Source organism: Orcinus orca, chromosome X (genome assembly GCF_937001465.1).
Source record: "Orcinus orca chromosome X, mOrcOrc1.1, whole genome shotgun sequence".
Classification (NCBI taxonomy): Eukaryota; Metazoa; Chordata; class Mammalia; order Artiodactyla; family Delphinidae; genus Orcinus; species Orcinus orca.
In genome coordinates, this window is record NC_064580.1 from 99,824,835 (window position 1) to 99,845,991 (window position 21,157).

At 34.6% G+C, this 21,157-nt stretch overlaps 1 protein-coding gene, 1 non-coding gene and 1 pseudogene across 2 annotated transcripts in view; all 3 read left to right on the plus strand.

The window, feature by feature from the left end:
* The window catches only part of LOC125962944 (ferritin light chain-like), a 35,964-nt pseudogene extending 35,286 nt beyond the window's left edge, over positions 1-678 (plus strand).
* The window catches only part of HTR2C (5-hydroxytryptamine receptor 2C), a 231,387-nt gene that overhangs the window by 56,231 nt on the left and 153,999 nt on the right, over positions 1-21,157 (plus strand). The window lies entirely within an intron of this gene.
* Positions 7,663-7,765, plus strand: LOC117198177 (U6 spliceosomal RNA). Its single transcript, XR_004479201.1, has one exon. It is a non-coding gene; the product is annotated as a U6 spliceosomal RNA (small nuclear RNA).

Below are 21,157 nucleotides of genomic sequence, written 5' to 3' on the forward strand. Positions count from 1 at the left end.
ATCCTCAGCTTTTGGGACCAGCCAACACCATTTTTTGAGCTTAACTCCTTATTACTGATCAGCCACGAGCTCCCAGATTCCTCAGAATTATTCCGCTGAGGTGGAGGCCGCCGCCAACCTCCTGGTCAACCTGCATCTGGGTCCTCCTACACCTACTTCTCTCTGGGCTTCTATTTCCACCGCGAGGATGTGGCTCGGGACGGCATGGGCCACTTTTTCTGCGAATTGTCCAAGGAGAGGCATGAGGATACTGACAGTCTCTTGAAGATGCAAAACCAGTGCCACGACACTACCTTCTTTCAGGACGTGCAGAAGCCGTCCCAAGATGAGTGGGGTAAAACCCAGGACGCTATGGAAGCCGCCATTCTCATGGAGAAGAGCCTGAGCCAGGCCCTTGCGGGCCTGCAAGCCCTGAGTTCTGCCCGCAGACACGTACCCCTGTGACTTCCTGGAGAGCCGCTTCCTGCAGGAGCAGCTGAAACTCATCAAGCAGATGGCGACCACCCGACTAACCTCCACAGGCTGGCTGGTCCCAGGCTGGGCTCGGCCAGTATCTCTTTGAAAGGCTCACCCTCAAGCACAACTAGGAGCCTCCAGAGCCCAGAGGCCTTTGAGGAGCCGCCCTGGTGTCAGGGCTTCTGCCTGAAGCCAGTCTCTGCAGCCACTAGGGCTTTGTAACCACCCTGGGGCCCTCTCCCAAGCCTTGGACCAAATGGAAACAATAAAGCTTTTTGCAGCAAAAAACCCCCAATTATTTACACATGACTTTAATTCTGCTCTCTGTGAAAGGATACTTGGTTTCTGTCTGTTTTCCTGAGACCTTGAGAATAAGACAAGTAAATTTTGGAGAAGAGGATTTCTTTAGTTGTGTCTCATTTTTTTTTTTAGTATTAGTTACTGAACCTATTTGTAATCTGGCATAAACAATTGAATTATTGAATTAATCTAAAAGGAGCAAAGATCAGGCATCTATGTTAGGAAGCTAACTTATTTGTTTATTCCTCAATCCAACACTCAAAGCTTACTCTTTCCTTCCAGTGTCCTATAAAAGATATATTGATACTATAAAATATATACTGACTTGTATTTTGAGGAGTCTAAACTAAATGAAAATAGGAGTAATTTGGACTTTGGAAACTTTATGAGAATATTTATGTTATTTATTATATGTTGAGGCAACTGAAGGTGAAACTGGAGCTGTGGAACTAGATGGCATTGAAGTCAAATGCAGCATTAATTTCTAGGAAGCCAAGTAACCAAATTGGACCCAATTAGCTTTTCTCAGTGTTGTGACCACAGATTGCACACAGGCTCTCTTCCAAATGTGTGTCACAGACCCAAGGCAGCTATGGAAGGAGTCAGACTGTGTGTCCTGATTATGAGCCAGACACATGACCTTTACTGATAGGCAATGACATATTATGGAGTGTTTAAACATTTCTAGACATACACAAACTTTTTAAATGTTTGCATTCCAATAATTTTAGCTAAATTCATTTACATACTTTCTTCTTATGTATGGAAAAATTTACTTTCCTCTAGTAAAACATATCACCTATATCTGCCCATGTCTTGGAAGAGAGGACATACTAAAACTTCTGCTTCACTGATACTGAAGAGCAATATATGCATATATCCACAATACAAACATACATTAGATTTACTAAACATAGTAAATAATGAAAGGGTTTTAATATCAACATAATAGACTCTCAATGACAAGTCCTATGATTTTTTTCCTTCTCAGTACTTTTTCCTTTGTACAAGATATTGCCTTATGTTTCTAGAATGAGACTGATAATGGGTTTATCCTCCTAAAATAGATGCCTGATCTATGCTCCTTTTAGAGTAAAATAAATTCTCTTAGCAAGAGCCTTACACAATAGGTTTGAAGGTACTTTGTGAACACGTTTTGAGAATACCTGAAGTTAATTACTAATCATCTAATTCAAAATGACAGGTACTCTGATTTACTTTTACACCTCACCCACACATTTTTAAAAATTTTTAAAAATTTGTATTTAGCTCTCAGAAATTCTGTGAGGGAATCCATCCCCTGAAGGACCAAAGTTCTATAATTATTTAAAAGATGTGTATTTATAGCTAGATTTAAATTTAAGATAGGTGGGTGCAGAACCTGAAAAGGCATAGATAGGAGTAAAAGTAGGTTTTATAGCATGTGCCCCAATAAGTAAATTCCACTCCATACACTTCCTTCTTGCAAATACTCTAAATCCAGTGTCATTCTACTGTGTAGGTGCAAGGTGCATATCTCATAACCATTGAAACAATAATATAATCATAAAAATGAGTACCAGGAATGATTTTTCTTTGCCTATAATATTTCATAAAGATGCTCTTATAACCCTTCTGCTTGGGAGGATCTAAAATTCAAAATGGAAGGGAGATTATACAGTCACAATAGTTCTTTGGAATCATTTAGCTATTTCAAGTAAAGTTACATATTTAAGACCAAAAATTAACTTCTACTTCAATAAAACATATACATATATATGGTATAGTTCAGGCTATTTTCTAAACCAAGTAATTTTTGAAGGGTAGTGGTACTGCTGATGTAAAGGGCATGAAGAGATATTTTCTTTCAAATGACTTAGAGAGGTCAAAAGTAAAGATGCTTGTGTTATGCTTGCGTTATAGTATATTTTCTATATTTGTGTCAATTTTTGATATATAGAAGAGCCTTTTTGCACTCCATTTCCTTTCAACAGGTCTTTTATTTTATAAAGTGCATTTTAATAGGTAAGATGTCACCGTAAAAACTGATAAAAAGGATAGCAATCATACGATGGTTTTAAATCTTTCAAATTAAGCTAAGAATTATATTCACACATAAATAATTTTCTGGTAATAAATTAGAGTTCTCTCAGCATGTGAAATATTACTTTAATTTGATGATCAGGTTGGTATATTAGAGCTCTTTTATTGGAGTAGAAAAACATAAAGCCTAATTCCCTGGTGATTTATGTAATAGTGCCCAAGCCATTACTAAGCCCACTTTGTCTATTAATTAGAATTTTGGTGATCAGATGAATTATGAGTCATTTAATTGAGTATAATCATCATCAGGTAAGCCAGTATGAGCCATGCCATTGAACAAATTAAGCTTACTAAGAATACCGATTTCAAACTAATATAATATTGCAAGTCAACTATACTTCAATTTTAAAAAACCGCTGGTTTCAACTCTTCCCGTTCAGTACTTGCCAAACAAGATTATATCTTTTCTCTTTAAAGTTTTCTTTGCAGAGAAAAAATAAATGGTGACCTTGGCATAACAATAATTGGTTATTTCCAGACTCTCCTAACCTACAGATGAATTAGTTGAACCTCTGAGCTACAAAATTTTCCATGCAACTTTCATTTCTTCTCTGCGTACTGGGAACCAAGTCAAACAGTTTTTTAAAGAGACTTTTAGTTAGAATTTACTTTTGAGTAGTACTTTTGAAAGGATATAGTTAACTATTTTATTGATGAATACATACATTTCTACCCTTTAAGCAATGAGTTGAAAGAATACTTTTGTGCAATAAACTAGGAGTGTTGTGCACTGATAACAGCTCACATTCATTGAACATTTACTGTAAGCTCAGAATCATTCTAAGAGTATTACATGCATTTTTCACTATCTCTTCCAACAACCTTTTATGATAAGTTTTGCTACTCTTTTAAAAGATAAGGAAATAATCACATAGAAGTTAAATAACTGGCCCAAGATATACAGCTTGTACACAGCAAAGCTGAGATACCTCCTTTAGCAATTTATGGCATAAAGTTTTCCATTTTTATGCTCAGAAATCATTCTTTTGTGTTTGGTCTTTATTAACTATGTAAATATCATACTGACCTTTGCCCCAAAGCAGTGCATACTTACCCTGAAATAAGCAGTTAAACAGTTGTACAGTTAAAAGATAATTGATATTTTTCTTCTCAGCCTAGCATGCAATAACACATCTTATGGTGTTTACTAATCTAACAATGTGGATTCACTGTGTATAATGACTCTGTATTGACCAAAACTGAAATTTATGCAGTATATTAAATTTATCATTAAATATATACATTTGTGGCAGGTCGATGATTAATACCCTTGCAAGCAAACCCACAGACTGTTATTATGAGTTGGCCATGTGTTTGCTTTTAGGCACTTTGCCTGAATAAAATGTATTCAGGACCAAAATATTCTTCTCTTACACAAAAGTAGTCTGTTTTTTATAATTAATGTATGAGTTTAACTGGAGAACAGACCTGAATAAAGAATGGACTTAAAATGTATTTCTATTTAAAGTTATTGGAAGCAGTCAGAAAGAGAAAAATAAATACCGTATGCTAACACACATATATGGAATCTAAAAAAAATATGGTTCTGATAAACCTAGGGGCAGGACAGGAATAAAGACGCAGAAGTAGAGAATGGACTTGAAGACATGGGGATGGAGAAGGGTAAGCTGGGACGAAGTGAGAGAGTAGCATTGACATATATACACTACCAAACGTGAAATAGATAGTTAGTGGGAAGCAGCTGCGTAGCACAGGGAGATCAGCTCGGTGCTTTGTGACCACCTAGAGGGGTGGGATAGGGAGGGTGGGAGGGAGGCACAAGAGGGAGGGGATATGGGGATATATGTATACATATAGCTGATTCACTTTGTTATACAGCAGAAAGTAACACAATATTGTAAAGCAATTATACTTCAATAAAGATGTAAAAAAAATAAATAAAATTACTGGATGCATTCAGTGAATCATCTATTCTTGGTTATCTATATATATGCATGGTGGCATGCCATGTAAACCATGGACTAGCCTCATCATCGGACTTATGGCCTTTATTTGATATTTTTTGGTCAATGATTTTAATTAGGACATATCCAATATCTTCCACTTTGTGAAACTGTTTCTATACAGTTCTTAACACACCATGGGGGAAATCAAGCTGAAGATTTACATTTAAATATTCATGTATGCCCACTGGTATTCACTGATGGAAAAAATTCTAGAGTGCTTTCTTTACTGAAATTTATGAATGGTTCTTGACAAATAAATTTCATCAATTTCAGATAAATTTAAGTGAAAATCTGGGCTTTCCCGGTGGTGCAGTGGTTGAGAGTCCGCCTGCCGATGCAGGGGACGCGGGTTCGTGCCCCGCTCCGGGAAGATCCCACATGCCGTGGAGCAGCTAGGCCCGTGAGCCATGGCCGCTGAGCCTGCGTGTCCGGAGCCTGTGCTCCGCAACGGGAGAGGCCACAACAGTGAAGGGCCCACGTACCGCAAAAAAAAAAAAAAAAAAAAATTAAGTGAAAATCTAATTAAAATGACAAAAGCAATTATATGTAAATATAATTATATGCCTTGTTTTCAGATCCCAGATGCCCAATCCCCAAATTACATAAAAATTATTGTTAATCTCAGTAACAAATATTAAAATGAGCATTTTGCTGCATTACTGGTATCTTGCACTTTTTAATCAATAGACTAAAAATTCAGAAGATTCGGGTTTGCAGCATTTAGACTGCTTTGGATTTGACTTTAACTGTTAATTCAGCTATTTTGACATTTCCATCGTGATTGATGTCGTACAACAATATTGTATTTATTTCTGCAGTTGTTAAGCTGATCTATGATGGCTTAGACATTGTCACATTCCATAATGTGCAGATCTTTTGAAATACCATAAAACTTTTAGAATATTTCTTTGATCATTAGAATTATTCAATGCTAGTCATTGACATTATTGACAGGGACCATATTTTTAAGAATTTGGCATGCACAGTATTGGGCTCAGGCATTACCATTATTCATAGTTGACGGTTCATTGGAAAGTAAAAAAATATTCAGATACTATTACCGTCTCTTCTCTAAAAGTACAGACAGTCCTCAACTTACAGTGGTTCAACTTATTGATTTTTTTCAACTTTACTGATGGTGCAAAAGTGGTACAAATTCAGTAGAAACCATACTTCAAATTTTGAATTGTAATCTTTTCCTGGGCTAGCAGAATATAGTATGATACTCTCCCGTGATGCTGGGCAAGCTGCAGCTCCCAGTCAGGCATGTGATCACAAAGGTAAAGAACCGATACACTTACAACCAGTCTGTTTTTCACTTTCAGTACAGTAGTCAATAAATTACATGAGATATTCAACACCTTATTATAAAATAGGCTTTGTGTTAGATGATTTTGCCCATCTGTAGGCTAATGTAAGTGTTCTGAGCATGTTTAAACTGGGCTAGGCTAAGTTATGGTTAGATGTATTAGGTTAGGTGTATTAAATGCATTTTTGACTTACGATATTGTCAACTTACTATGGGTTTGGGCACATAACACCATTGTAAGTTAAGGAAGATCTGTATAGATAGTTGTATTCACTTGTAACATACTTGAGAATGAGTCTAATATGCACTTGTTATAGAGCCTGTTCATAGAAAATGAGCAATGACAGTACCCAAACATTTACCTTTTCCTTTCTAAAGTACAGAAATGAAAATGTCAGGGTTCTGTTAGACATAGGCAAAAAAAAAACAAGAAAAAAAACACTCTTTGGGAGCATTTACCTTTATAAGAGAGAAGTGTTAAATCTTAGAAGTAGAGTAACTTGGACTACAGAATTAAATTTATCTGAAATACACTGTAAAATAATATTTCACATCACTTGGATAAAATCACTTAAAAATTTCAATTCCATTTTATATTTTGGATTAAGTAACTTCACGCATAAGCATTTATTTATACAAAATAATTTTTAAAGGAATATGCTAGCTATATGACCTTGGGCAATTTACTTAGCTTTCCTGTAAAATAAGTATTTCTCACCTTTAAAATGGGGATAACCCATTTTAAGCTTTGATGCAAAGATTAAATGAAATAATATAATTACATACATAGTTTTAAATAGCTACAGCTAATATCTACATTAACAATATTCACAACATATACAAACAGCCTCAAATTGAGGCGCATACACGTATTCTGTGGATTTTCAAATATGACTTTGGAAAAATGGCAGCCATATGTACACATATGTATTAAAGTTAATAGGCAGAAATTGAGATTATTAGACTGTGTTACAATTTTCTGTTCTTGACTACATCGTTTGGTCAGTGTTTCCTGCCTTAAATTTTCATTATTAAATGAAACATGAACAGCATAGCTATGAAGGCAGGTTATCTTCATTTAACTATAACAAGATTAATATGGATCAGGAGACTTATCTGATTGCACCCTTAAGATCACCAGGATTTAAAGTGCTGCTTCCCCATGCATAATTGGGCTTTAAAAATTCTATGATTCTCCATTAGTGAGCCAGATATTCTCAGGGCAAAAGCTCTTTCCCAGTTGTCAAGTAGACAAACTTGAAAGCTATATTAACTCTTTAGGTTGCCAAAGAACTATAATTGGCCTAAGGTAATAACTCACTGAATCTCACTTTACTGACCTGAATTAATTAGAAATTAACTTCAGTTTGGGGTAAACCTTATATTAAATAGTAAATTCCAAGAAAACAAAAACACTAAGAGATAAATTATTTCACTAAATTATTCAAATTTTTATTTTAAACTTTATTTGTATCTTTATATTCCTATGACTATTTTAATGGATTTGATGGAAAATATATGATTGATAAATTTGACAAATATGAGCATTCGCTTCAGCAGCACATATACTAAAGTTGGAATGATACAGAGACACTTAGCATGGCCCCTGCGCAAGAATGACACACAAATTCATGAAGCAATCCGTGTTTTCAATACCTTTGGACTGCAAAAAAAAAAAAAAATGACGTATGTGATATTAAGCTAAAGAAACCAAGATTTTGAAAGCAACATTAAGAAATCTGAGTTTGTTACAACTCACCTTTTCCTTCATATAAACTCAAAAAAGCCTTTTGGCCACTGCCTCTTCTCAGGATCTCCATCCTTAATGGAGGACATGCAAATAAATTCAGAAAAGGAGAAACACATTCATCATTTGGCATTCGATATTCTTGAATTCTACTATTCTTATTATAGACTATCTGGCATCATATGGCAATGTGAGGTTTTATTTTCAGTGAAAAATCTCAATATTAAGTAGAAAAATATGGCTATGAAATGATACATTTTCTATTTCATCTATGTGAAAATATACAGAAGTTTAAAAGTCGTTATATATGAGCGTTAAAATCACTTGGGATCTTTATATTCTTTCTCTTCTGTTTCTCAAATTTTATATGCTATATATGTATATTGTTTATAAGCAATGGAAATAATGTGATATCTTAAAACATTGGAAATTTTTTTGCCACAAAGACCAAAAGGAGTCTCAAACCTTTTACTTCTATAACTAAAATTTTCTGTCTCCAGATCTCTCAAAATACTTACATTAATAATACATTATATTATAATATATTCTTTTTTTAATAAATTTATTTTATTTACTTATTTATTTTTGGCTGTGTTGGGTCTTCGTTGTTGTGCGCGGGTTTTCTCTAGCTGCAGCGAGCGGAGGCCACTCTTCGTTGCAGTACGTGGGGAGAACAGGCTCCAGGTGCACAGGCTTCAGTACTTGTGGCACGCAGGCTCAGTAGTTGTGGTGCACGGGCCCAGCAGCTCTGTGGCATGTGGGATCCTCCTGGACCAGGGTTCGAACCTGTGTCCCCTGCATTGGGGGCTTAACCACTGCACCACCAGGGAAGCCCTATAATATATTCTAATAAGAAAACACATTAGCCTCTGGCTGCTTCGAGGCTATATTTGATAAGTTTTTGAACTCCCAGCTTGTTATGGGCAGTAGGGAGAATAGCTCTGTTCTCAGTAGTTGTGTTTTTCCCGACAGTAGCTCCTCAGGGCAGTGCACAGACACCTTTTAACACATGAACAAATGTGTTTGTGGGTTAAACAAGATCCAGGCTCTGCAGTCATGACCCAACAAAGAGCTTCATAACGTGTCTTTCCACCTATTTCATAGTCTAGTTTTTCCAAGATATACTCCTAAGAAAATCCTTACCAGAAAAAAAAAACGAAAGAGTGGCGTACGGTTCATTCTATCCAGTGTCTGAAGCTGTGTTTCTATGGCAACATTTAGAATTTGAAACACTCCAAGAGCCACCATTTCTCCTGTTAAACAACAAACTTTTCAGGGAAACTGCTGAGCTCGTAGTGACTTTTTTTTTGTTTTTACAGTGAGACGTTTTCAAGATTTTTTTTTCTCTAAGTCTGCAGTAGGCAGGAAAAAAAAGGAAAAATGTATCTTCTAACACCCCTTTTTCTTATCTGCTTTCTCACTTCAAACAAGTTTCTCATTGTGTTTCTGTCCATATTTTTCCAAATCCTAAATCAAAGAATTTGAAATAATATATTTGTGGTAAGTACTCAAGGCTGATCAATGTTCTTAAGTCAAAATGTACAGCACAATAAGAGATACTTTATATTACATAGTGTCTTATCCTTAAAAAATTACGTCTATTATTTCATTTGAGCCCCCCAGTAGTGGGACAGTTATTATACCCACTTAACAGATGTGTGATTAAGTTATGAGGGAGTGTTTTGCCTAAAGTCAAAAGCAGTGACTTAAAAGCAGGGGTGGTTCTAGAACCCATGTTTTCTGACTTTAAACTCTGCTGTCTACCAGATAATCTTCTTGATACTCTATTCATTACTGAGGTCTAAGAAGGTGGTAGATCTTAGATCCTATTTTACAGTTTCATACTCTGTTCACAATGGACCCTGAGCGCAAAATCATACTTATCTAAACTTTAGAAAAATATGGAACTACACTTCGTCTGATTACAGCTAAACATAGGAGGCACTGTGCCAGTTGCTGCCTTTTGCTCCTACATTGTGCCTACAAAACAAGCAAACTAGTGGCTTTCTAAATATTACATTAACATTTTCTTCAACATAGATGTATTATAAATAATCTAGTGGCATAATTATGAGAAAAGCTTATATATTCAGTAGCAAATATTCTGTATTATTTAATACATCTGTGGTTAGCCAGTTTAAAAGGTTGTATATATGTGATATAGGTACAAAAATATTCCTTCTTATAAATATTAGACAAATTAATCTCAAAACAAGTTGACTTTGTTAAGTTGGACTAGTCTGGTGACATAATTTCTGGTTAAATTCTTTTTGTTTTTTTAACTTCAATGCTTATAGTTGTATATCTTTCTAAAATGCATAAGTCTTCTGTTCTGGTTTTTATTCAAATATCTAATCTGTTGTTTACATTAATGGGAGAATTCCAAGGAATACCAAAGAGGTAATCAATCTATATATATAGGCTCAAGAGTAGAAAGGGACCCGTGGAATGGTACAGTCTAATTTTCTCTTAATGTGTTATACTTAGTTTAACACATGCTTGTTGAAAGGTTATTTCATGTTTTCTCCTTGACAGTTCCAGTTTAAGGACCTTTGGTATTTACATTATTCCTTTTATTCCCTGGAGTTTGTTGTAGTACAGTGAAAAAATGAGTCATCAAATAACATGTGATGACCTGAAATAGTTGCTTTAGCTTCCCAAGAGGCCAGACATAGAAATAGTTTAAACCCTGACATCTTGATCATTTCATTGGACAAAAATTCAAAGGAATAAAAGTTGCGAAAAAATATGAACAATTATTGCAATGTTGAGAGATTTTTACAGTTTTTAAGGGTTGTTTTGATAACCATATCTAATAGTGAGTAGGTAAATATTAACTCTGAAAATCATTTGCCTGTAATCGTAAGTTTTGTCTGTGGGTGTCTAACACATACATGAAAATACATATATAAATGAAATTGATTAATCTACCAAAATGACTAAGCAAAAAGGCTTGCTCTCTAACATTCAGAATTCTCCTTAATCTTGTGATATAATCACCTTCGATTGCCCATAGCCATTGTTCCATGCTGAAAATAGAAATGTGTTCCACTTCTGCTTTCTGAGGGAAGAAAAGACCCACTTTTGAAAAGGAAATTAAAAGATCACTTGGGCTGCAAAATGCAAAAATATTTCCATTTTTATGCACCTTGGAAAAATCATTGCTAAGAAATCATTTGAAAAGAAAGAATTCATTGTGAGCTACAGGTGTGACAACTGTTAAATTGCAATACAGATTTTTTTCTTTCATGGGGATTTATTAATTGCTGAAAGAATTACTCATGAGAGTTTTAAAATAGAAATGTAGAAAATTACTTCTCCCCAAAAAAGGGCTTAAGTAATTTGTTATTATTGCCCTATGATACTCTGTTTTTCAGTCATTTGCTTGCTTGCTTGCTTTTTTACTTTTAGAACAGAATGAATATGCTCTATATGAAGTTTTTTTAATCTTTAGAAAACCATCAAAAGACTGCTCTGGAATTATCTACTTTTGAGCTAAAAACTAGTCAGATAACAGGTGGCCTGAGTGGGTGAGTGTGAAATTCAAGGGCTAGAAGAAGAGGGAGATTTGCTTGCTTAAAATCTTCCTCTAGTTCAGTGTTTGAACTCCTTAATTTAATTAAAATACCAAGCAATTGTATTTGATTTCCTCTCCGTAATAATAAAGGTATAGACTAGTGAAAGTGCCTGACACATTCAAGAAATATATTATGATTTGTGTTAGATGTGTGTGCATGTGTGCATTTGTTGTGTGTTTGCAGGGCCACTATTGACGGTGGAAATGAGAAATAGGCTTTGGGAATTTTGTGAAGGGCTAAAAATTTTGTTTGGACTTTATTCTGTGGTCAATATAGATTTCTGGAGCTGATGGATAACATGATCACATCTCACACAGGAATTAAGCTATAATGGCAATATTGAGAAGAATTGGAGCAAGTAAGAGTCTAGAGGCAAGGAGAACTATGTGGAGACTATTGGAATAGTCTAGACAAAAGTTGATGAGGGCCAACAGGAAAGGAGGGAACAGATCTGAAAATATTGATATTTTGATAAGCTGATGCCTTAAACTTAAGTCATCTGGGAAAACTACCAGTGTATAATATCTCAATGAAGTACTGATTGCTTTCGTCTTCTCCTTGGAGGGCAAACCTCATTTAACTACAAGAAAACGTTCAGCCCTAGAGAATAATGAAGTACTTACTGGTACTTTAACCATGACACAATGAAACAGTATATTGGACGGAGTTAAAAATTCTGTTTTTCAGCCAGCAGCTTCTTAATGACAAATAAGGCCTTATATTTTAAAACACCAAAAGACTTGGAGATTTTAAAAACTAAAGAGCTCAGATGATAATCCTTTGCTAATAAGAAATCACAATGGACTGTAAATAATCTAGAGTACTTGTCAATAAAGGAGAAAAGAATGATAATTACAAGCAGGCTAAACTTTTTGCAATTATTATCTGCCTTCTTAAACAGAACATAATCAAGCTCAATTCTATGTATCTGAGATTAGGAAAAAATGAAAATATTACTATACCTATTTCTAATATTACCATTTTTTCCCTTTTATGATTTGCCAAATTATCAAAATGATCCTCTAGGCCATAGCTAAAAAAATAGGTATCCTAAAGCACTCTATTTTTTTGTTTTCCTGAGTTCTTATGACATATAAGGACATTAAGTACTGCTATGAAACAATGCCATTTTACAATTAAAAATTTATTAAATTACTTCTGAACCAGAAAGTCTGGCCATCCTCCTCTCCTTTTTCCTGTTCTTTGAATTATTTTTGGACCCCAGCATACATCAAGGTAAATAGACCCTGTGAATAGAGTATGGGCAGAATGATTCTTCTTCTGAACATGTAGTAAATAGTAAAGGTTGATCAGACAGTATGTACTTGACAAGATATTTTAAAACTGCATATTTGGGTTCCATGCACAAACCACACACGAGTGCACACACACACTCACACATTTATAAAGACTGATGCAAAACAGAACCAAATTTAAAGGATCAAACTAACCACCCCCTCAAATTCTGTCAACCTTCCCACCTGTATTCTTACTTCCATGTTCCTAACTCAAACTGGAAAAAAAGTGATAGGCATAACCAGAAAATGCTGTTGTTGATTTAGTAGTGAGGATGGGAACAAGAGAGAGAAAATAAAGTTCTAGTGTTGCAGTGGTGTTGAAGATTAGCAGCCAGACCATACTGGGGAATGAATAGAGCCTCAATACTATTTAAAAAGAAAGATAGCATTTACTTTGCTTTTTTCCTCTTGTTTCCAATTCTGGTGATCTTGACCTTGTGAGGTTCAAATGAGATGATGAATGTGAAAGTGCTTTGCAAACTGTAAAATACCATAGATTTTAGGAACATTACACATTTGGGTTTAGGTAACATTTCAAACGATGTAGTAATTTTCATCTCTCCTACTCAGATTTAGTTTCTCAGTTACCCACATGTCACTTTTAAAATGTTAGCCTTAAGCCATTGCATTTTTATTATGTCACTACTAAGAAGAGCTATGAATTTAGCTAGTAAAGTGTTCTTGCTGCCTAAGTAATCTGTCAATTAGAAGGAGTATTTTCACCCACTAAAAGATGTCCTCTTAGACTTCCACAAGAGTTTCCTAAAGAAAAAAAAATTAAAATATAAATAAAACAGGCAGAAATATAAAATATTGGATAAACAAATCTGCTAAACCACAAATTGGAAGCACATTGTTAGACTTCTTAGTAAAATGATTATGTAAACAATTCTGAATTGAGCGCCTTCTATGGGCATGGGCTTGTTTATTTCTCTCTTTTTCTCATTCCATACTTAATGTACAATTGTTATGTGTCCTGTGTCCTTTCTTTTCCTACATATAATGCTGGCCAATCCTTGGCAATCTGAAAGAACATTACTATCACAGAATTTTCTAAATGAATGTGAATTTAGAGATTATCCAGTAAGAAAATCACACCCATCTGGAAGGTAAGCTCTGTCAAAGTAGAGGCCATATTATATTTACAGTATAGCTGTATTCCTAAACCTAATAGCTTATATATAATGCATACCTGATATTTATGGAAGAGGAAATTCAGTTCTAAAAAGATTGTAACTTGTCCGAGTTCACAAAACTAGAATCTAGATCTTCACTCCTAGCTTAATGCTTTGCCTGACATGCCACGGAGTTTCTTTAAGGATCCGATATCATCTTCAAATGAGTAAAATTTAGGTAGGAGAATAATATTTTCTTGGTTATTAATGTATAACTCACACTAAATTAGTAACTCTTGAATCTGATTATGTTGATATATACTTGGTAAATTACAAACGATACCTACTTCATTTGGTTTATAATTGGACAATATTTGATTACAATTTCTCGACTTAAATTTGGAACCATGGAAAAGACAACAGAATTAAGTGACCAAAATTAAATTGTTGTCCCCTTTAAACAAGCAGTAATTAATTACTAGATCTGAAACCACTTCTAATATCCAAGAAGTTTATTAATTATCTTGCCAAGAATGAAAGCTAAAAAAAAAATCTCCAGAAGAAAATTATGCATAAGATTAGTTGATAGGTTATATTCTGTGAAGATTAAAAGTGTTTAAGTGAATAATATATACCAAAAGACTCGTACAGAGACTCTTTGTTTAAAGCAACCTTTGGTGGTAACAAAAGTATTGTTATCTCCCTGTATCCTATATGTCCCAAAGTTTTGCAATTTCAAGCTTTACACGTTTCACAGAAAAAGCCTGCCATTGCCTTCTACTGATAAAAATATTGCCACGCAGATCATGGTGCCCATATTCTATGTTTAATTAATTTAGACCTTAGAAGAGAAAGTACTGTACTATACTGGTTAACATTGGTGACAGCCATATGGAAACCTCATTTCATCTGACTATCCGTTTTGCACTCCATCCAGAAACCTATGTCAATACTGAATTTTTTCAGTATCCTTCTTTCTTATATTATAGTTAAATATGTTGTTCCAAAAAGTTATCCTCTTTCACTTTCTATCCCCTGAGGAGATTGAGGACAGTTGGTCAACTTATTCTAAGTGAGATTACTATTTATATTTAGATATCATTATGAAACCACTCCCTTGGTCATTGCCAGCCTTAATAATTATTATAATATACATCCATTGAATGCTTTCTAGGTGCTATGTACTTGCAGGATTCCATGGTTCCCACAACTCTTTGAAGTAGATATTATCCTATTTTAAAATGGAGGAAACTGATGTTTTGAGAAAATGACTTGTCCTAAATCAACGAGTGGTCGATCAAGCCTTAACATTGGGTAACAATGCAAGAAACAAAAGGATAAAGGGGGCTCAAGTTATGATTCGCAGTTGGGTTTTCTAACCTCTACCTCCAAAGTGAGGAAAAGGAAATAAGAAGAGGCGATGGTGTTGGGGCAGGGGGATGAATTGGGAGATTGGGATTGACATATATACACTATTGATACTATGTATAAAATAGATGACTGATGAGGGCCTGCTGTATAGCTCAGGGAACTCTACGCAGTGCTCCATGGTGACCTAAATGGGAAGGAAATCCGAAAAGAAGAGGGGATATGTGTGTACATATGGCTGATTCACTTTGCTGTACAGCAGAAGCTGGCACAACATTGTAAAGCAACTCTACTCCAATAAAAATTAGTTTTAAAAAAAAGAGGCAATGGTGTCATCAGTAAGTTTCATTCAAACTTTTGAATGAAGTTATCACCTTTGATCATACTTTTCCTTGTTTGTCTTTTACCTCTCAAATTAATGAAAAGTCTCAGGTATTTTAGTGATCTAATCCCAGGAGATAATCATGATTGTCAGCTCTCTTCTTTCTATAGTGGAAACCTGTGCTGAAGGGACTATCCCTAATGTTTCTGTAAACAGTTAGAATATACTAGAGCTCTCTACTGTCAAAACATGCTCCTCAGGGGCTTCCCTGGTGGCGCAGTGGTTGAGAGTCCGCCTGCCGATGCAGGGGACACGGGTTCGTTCCCCGGTCCGGGAAGATCCCACATGCCGTGGAGCGGCTAGGCCCGTGAGCCATGGCCGCTGAGCCTGCGCGTCCGGATCCTGTGCTCCGCAACGGGAGAGGCCACAACAGTGAGAGGCCCGCGTACCGCAAAGAAAAAAAAAGTTCCTCTCTGCCAGTCTGCTTTCTATTAACCACATTCCCCTTCCTTCAAACACACATATTTATGGCTAGCAATGTCACAAAAGAAATGAGGAAAATGCAATCAATAAAGTGGGATATGGGACACATGGATTCCTTATTTTAATTTTTAGAAGGAATTTTTCTATCTTTACTATCTGAACAATTTAAATTAAGACTTATTTTCAGTCAAGTTTTGCCACCTCTAGAAATTCAATTGTTAGAGTTACCATATGATATATGATCCAGCAAATCCCACTCCTGGGCATATATCCAGAAAAAACTATAATTTGAAAAGATACATACACCCCACTGTTCATAGCAGCACTATTCACAATAGCCAAGACATAGAAGCAACCTAAGTGTCCATCAATAGAGGAATGGATAAAAAAAGATGTGATATATATATATATATATATATATATATATACACACACAATGGAATATTACTCAGCTGTAAAAGAGAATGAAATAATGCCATTTGCAGCAACGTGGATAGACTGAGAGATTATCATTTTAAGTGAAGTAAGTCAGACAGAGAAAGACAAATATCATATGATATCACATATTGGGAACGTAAAAAAAAAAAGACACAAATGAAATTATTTTATAAAACAGAAATAGATCCACAGACATAGAAAACAAACTTATGGTTACCAAAGGGCGGGGGGAGGGATAAATTAAAAGTTTGGGTTTAGCAGATACAAACCACTGTATATAAAATAGATAAACAATAAGGTCTTACTGTATAACACAGGGAACTATATTCCATATATTGTAATAAACTATAATAGAAAAAATCTGAAAAAGAATATATACATATACATATATATGTAGAACTGAATCACTTTGCTGTACACCAGAAACTAACACAACATTGTAAATCAACTATACTTCAACAACAAAAATCAATTGTTTACAATGTATACATGCCATTGATATATAATTACCTTGCATTCAGAGAAAGAATTTAAAGATTAGGAAACTCATTCCACAAGGTCACACTTATTTTTTCAATAAAACAAGTAATGAATACCTAGAACCATAAAGAAGCATATGTTAAAAGCATTAATGGAAGAATGATAAAATGAATACCTTTAAAATGCTATATTGAGATTTAATTGGTGTAGAATAAAGTTTGCCATTTTTCTCTCAACAATAACCTTTTAGATATATTTTTTAAGTGAGTAGTACTATTTTAAATAGAAACTGAATCTTTTATAAAACTGGACTACTTAGTATCTATAATTAGTGGGTGGTAACACATACTGAAATTTCTAGATGACATTTTCATATGTAAATGTGCTTTTTATATCATTTAATATGCTGCTCTTTTCAGAATTTCAAAGTTCAGGGAATGAGGTTGCCTTAGAAATGAGATTTGTCATTCTCTTAAAAGAATACTTCATTAGCTTTCTGCTGCTTAAGTTTTAGACTAACACCTTCATTGAAATAAACCTTTTCTTTTTTTGCCTACCCAGGAAAAAAAAAAGAAATCTACAATTCATTTAGAGATCAGATCTGTTTCCCTGTCTCCCTCCCACCTCCTTCGTACCCACCCAATACCTTTTCCTTGTGGCTCTGAAACCCAACCCGTGTATAATAGGCTTCAGCCAGACTTGTCCTTAAGCTTTTTTGTTTTTTTTTTAAGAAGCGTAACAGTCTATTGCATATAACTATTTGAAAAGGAGCAGTATGCCCTTAGTCACTTCATCAAATGTTTCCATTAATTTAACATTATTCGTATATAAATAGAAGCTCCTCTTTCTGCCAAATTGGAAAATACACGTACTCATACTGATGACACCAGGTAAGCAGAGCTGGTTCCCTGTCTTACTGATGGAAGCATAATATGAGGCTGTAATTATGGCCATAAGATAAATAGAACAAACGTGCCAGAGATGTCACAACTTTGTGTCACTATTGGAAGTTTGATGAAACACTTCAGTATCTGAAACACAGGTTGACTTTTTACCTATTTTTAACTCATCAGCGGTTGCTACATATACAAAGATGAATGTTCTCTTGGTGATTTTCTTTGTAACACACGTTGAAATACAAATAATGAATATAATAGATTGAGGATAGAAAGAGATAACTTATTTTTTTTTACATCTTTATTGGAGTATAATTGCTTTACAATGTTGTTAGTTTCTGCTGTACATCAAAGTGAATCAGCTATATGTATACATATATATCCATATCCCCTCCCTCTTGAGCCTCCCTCCCACCCTCCTTATTCCACCCCCTAGGTCGTCACAAAGCATCGAGCTGAAGAAAGAGACAACTTATCTTTATACTGCTGTTCATCTATGCTAGTATATCATTTAGCCATACAAAACACTTTCATACACAAAATGTCCCTGAATGCCATATTTGCACTTCCAAATTTTGCATTCCTAGTAAATGTAAGCTGAAGTTTCACTGAAGTATGGGTTGCGGGGGGGAGGGGGCATTCATCATTCATAAAATTTGTACACTGGCAAAGAAGAATAAGCCTTTAGGAATCCCAGATACTCTATATTCAAAATGCTTGACTTCTGAGAACTGTATTTTTTGCACTCAAAAATTTTGTTATGGGGCTTCCCTGGTGGCGCAGTGGTTGAGAGTCTGCTTGCCGATGCAGGGGACACGGGTTCGTGCCCCGGTCCAGGAAGATCCCACATGCCACAGAGCAGCTGGGCCCATGAGTCATGGCCGCTGAACCTGCGCGTTCGGAGCCTGTACCCCGCAACGGGAGAGGCCACAGCAGTGAGAGGCCCGTGTACCGCAGATTAAAAAAAAAAAAAAAAAAAAAAAAAAAAATTTTGTTATGAGAATTACCTTTTAAAATAACAATATTCTCTTTACAAGTTCATCCAACTGCTAAGGTACATCCCTTTCCCTGAAAAAAATAATAACCCTTGGCAGCAGTGAATATATTTAATTAATATAAATATATTTTTATGACATAAGAAAGCAGCTTTATATTGAGAACCCTTTGAGATACCAGGTTATATTGATAACCCACTTGGTTATTATCAACTACTTACCAATTTAGTATTTTTATATTTTTGTATCAGTTTTACCTTAGAATTCCACTGAAGTATTCTAACATACTTTGTATCATGACTGTTTCTCACATTTTGTAAAATGATTTGCTTACCAAGACTGAAGAATGCAATAAGAGGACATTATTCACTGACCTTAAGTAAAGATATTGCTCTAAGAACTTGTGGCCAAGCATAAATGTAGCTGGACAAGAATCCAAAGATTACACTTATTTAGAAAGAAGCACTGATTATACTAAAATTAAATATTCTTTATCAAGAAAAATTATGCTTTGGAAAGTGTTTTCATTTTCTTCTTCCAAGCCAGGTGTTTAATAACAGAAAATACCTCTCTTATTTTGCAGTCTTGAAATTTGTAAAATCTAGTTTTGTTTAGTAGTTACCCTGGTTCTCTTGCTTATTTCGTGGAAGGGGGAGATATTTTTCTAAAGAAAGACAGACAATTTCCACTTTCTTGATACTATTTAAAAACACACTAAGAATAAGTACAAAAGCTTTTTTGGCATATAAAGTATTGCAGTTGTTTTGAAAAATATCAAATTTATGAAAATGGGAATGAAAGTCGGAGGATTTTATTTCTCCTCACATACTTTAAAAATATACTTTTATAGAAAAGGACTAACACAAGATACCTTTTAAAAAATCACCATGATATAAATGAATTTGCTATTTTAAAAGTTTAATCAAAAATAGCTCCTTCTAAAATCAAAAACCTCTACTGTAAAACTTTTATCTCTAAGTCCAGGCAGGTGATAGGTTTATACAAATATTTTAGATACAATAGGTCAAAAGAGTAAAATCTTTCAACAATAATGAGGTGTAATTTGATGCACTGGAAAGAAAACTAGAAGAGCAATAATAGAATCTGTGTACCGCAGTCAAAACACTTTAGTAAACTAAAATTTGGTGGGTATTTTTTTTCTAAAGGCGATATTCATGTTTTTTTAAATTATTGTTTTATTAATTCTACCATCTATATTATAAATGCCATTAATTTGCGTCATTAATAAATAGCATGATAATGTATTAGTGAACCAGTTAACAATAGCTGTAAGATTGATGAATACTTAAACTTTTATTAATGGTTTCTAAATGCCCTGGACTAATTAAATCTTCTCATCCCACCAGAACAATGTTTAATTATCCTGACTATACAGCTTATAAGCAAGATATTAATAGAGTATTCTTGTTTCACATATTCAGTGGTACTTTGGCATTTTAGTACCTTCAAAAGCCATAAGATGAATGAAGCATAGTTCTTTATATCTTTTAATCATGGAGACCCTGTCAATAAAACTATCACTTTGCATTGGTGCCACTTCATTGAACCAATCTCATGAATTCTGAATTCATCAATGAAGTAGTAATCTATTACTGGAACTGATGTAATTTTTATTAGTACTATGTGTGATGATATGTGCTGATACAGCTTTCAGGAGTTGATATCTTTGCCTAAAACAAAACTGAAATTAGAGGAACCCATTACCAGGGAATTGTCAGTCCCTGGATGGTCTGTCAGAGCCACACATTTATCTGAGACAGGTTATAACAGTAGGTTAGCATAGATTCCTAGGACTTTATAACAAGAAGGAATGTAGCCCAATTGTTTTATTTTACAAATGAGGATTCAGTTAAGTGTTTCTACCTAGCCCCTACCTTTTCCTCATTAAAAATGTTGCTATGCAAGTCAATGAAGTGTAACAATATTTAGCCTTCAATAAAGGACAGTTGATATAAAGCAAATCCTTTTAAAATAAACAATATAAATTAAGGTCATTTTGGTAATTCTCTGACAGCCTTTCCCTGTTAGTATTTACCATTTACTCTAAATATTTTATTGTCCTCCGACATGATTAAAATGCATCTTTCATTTAAAAAATTAACTTTGTTATCTAAAACTTTTGACCAGATTAGGATATGAGAATCCTCTAGCAGAAGGAAGACTTTTTAGCTACTCTACTTTACAGCATGTTTCAGAAACAATTCTCCATTGGTTCCACATTCCTCAGAGCCCTTCCTCCATGGGCAAATGAAAAGAGAAACAAGGAATGTCAGCACTTTGATGCTACTGAGCACGTACAAAT